The sequence below is a fragment of the Octopus bimaculoides genome, chromosome 25 (genome assembly GCF_046866305.1).
Source record: "Octopus bimaculoides isolate indiv1 chromosome 25, ASM4686630v1, whole genome shotgun sequence".
NCBI classification, from domain to species: domain Eukaryota; kingdom Metazoa; phylum Mollusca; class Cephalopoda; order Octopoda; family Octopodidae; genus Octopus; species Octopus bimaculoides.
This window is the reverse complement of record NC_142952.1, coordinates 21,795,118-21,796,507: the sequence shown is the minus strand read 5'-3', so window position 1 is coordinate 21,796,507 and position 1,390 is coordinate 21,795,118. Positions and strand designations below refer to the sequence as shown.

Below are 1,390 nucleotides of genomic sequence, written 5' to 3'. Positions count from 1 at the left end.
TCTGAGGAACAGAGGCCATTATAGTAGTATCAGCTGAGCACTGGAGATGATATAAATAACTTCTCCTGCTAAAATTGCTGGCTTTCTGCCAAAAGAAGAAAGGATTATGATTAAGGCAGTGAGTTGGCAGAATTGTTAGCATGCTGGGTGAACTGCTTAGCAGCACTTTGTCTGTCTGCATGTTCTGAGTTCAAATTTTGCCAGGGTCAACTTTGCCTTTCATCCTTTCAGGGTCGATAAATTAAGTACCAGTGAAACACTGGGGTCCATGTAATCAACCAGCCCCCTCACCCAAATTTCACGCCTTGTGCCTTTAGAAGAAAGGATTATTATTATTATTATTATTATTATTATTATTATTATTAGCAATAATAATATAATCATAATAATAAGGTGAGTTGGCAGAATTGTTAGCATGCTGAGCAAAATGTTTAGTGGCATTTTGTCTGTTTTTACATTCTGAGTTCAAATTCTGCTGGGGTTGACCTTGCCTTTCATCCTTCTGGGGTCGATAAAGTAAGTAGCAGTCAAGTACTGGGGTTGATGTGATCAACTTATCCCCTTCCAACAAATTTCAAGCCTTGAGCCTCTAGTAGAAAGGACTATTATTATTATTATTATTATTATTATTATTATTATTACCTATTATAACAAGGGTAGTGGATTGGCAGAATCATTAGTGCTTTAGCTAAAATGCCTTGTGGTATTTCTTGTAGTTCTCTATATTTCAGAGTTCAAATCTTGCCAAAGTTAACTTTGCCTTTCAACCCTCTAGGGTTGATAAAATAAAGTACCAATCAAGTCCTGGAGTCAATATAATCAACTAATTTATTTCCCCTAAATTTCTCTCACAGAAACAATTATTAGCTCAGTTGGTTTGGCCATTGTGCTGACAATTTGAGTACTGTGGGTTTGAGCTACATTGTGGTTAGGTTTCAGTTTAATGTAATAAATAAATAAGTAATTATTTATTATTATTATTATTATTATTGTTGTTATTATTTTTATTAACATTGGTTCAAATTCCTGAAGGATCACTTTTGTATTTCATTGTTTTGGTGCCAGTAAAATGAAATCCAGTAATATATTGGCTCAATTCAACTAACAGTATTTCTCTCACCAGAAAAAAAATAAATAAAAAGTTTTCTAGTTGGTTTTCAGTAGTTTTGTTTATTGCATGTCTTCACTATGTAATTGAAATTTTGGTATGCACAAAGGCAGAAATACATGCACACACACACAAGCTGGCAGAAACGTTAGCACGCCGGGCGAAATGCTTAGCGGTATTTCATCTGCCGCTACGTTCTGAGTTCAAATTCCGCCGAGGTCGACTTTGCCTTTCATCCTTTCGGGGTCGATTAAATAAGTACCAGTTACGCATTGGGGTTGG

At 35.5% G+C, this 1,390-nt stretch overlaps 1 protein-coding gene across 4 annotated transcripts in view; it reads left to right on the top strand.

Annotated features, from left to right (window-relative positions):
• LOC106876359 (SH2 domain-containing protein 4B) overlaps positions 1-1,149 on the top strand; it is a 134,734-nt gene extending 133,585 nt beyond the window's left edge. For all 4 annotated transcript variants that reach the window (XM_089342279.1, XM_089342280.1, XM_089342282.1 and 1 more), the window contains one exon: positions 1-1,149. This exon is cut by the window's left edge and continues 713 nt beyond it. The gene's annotated coding sequence lies outside the window, so the exon portion shown is untranslated.
• The last annotated feature ends 241 nt before the right edge of the window (positions 1,150-1,390 follow it).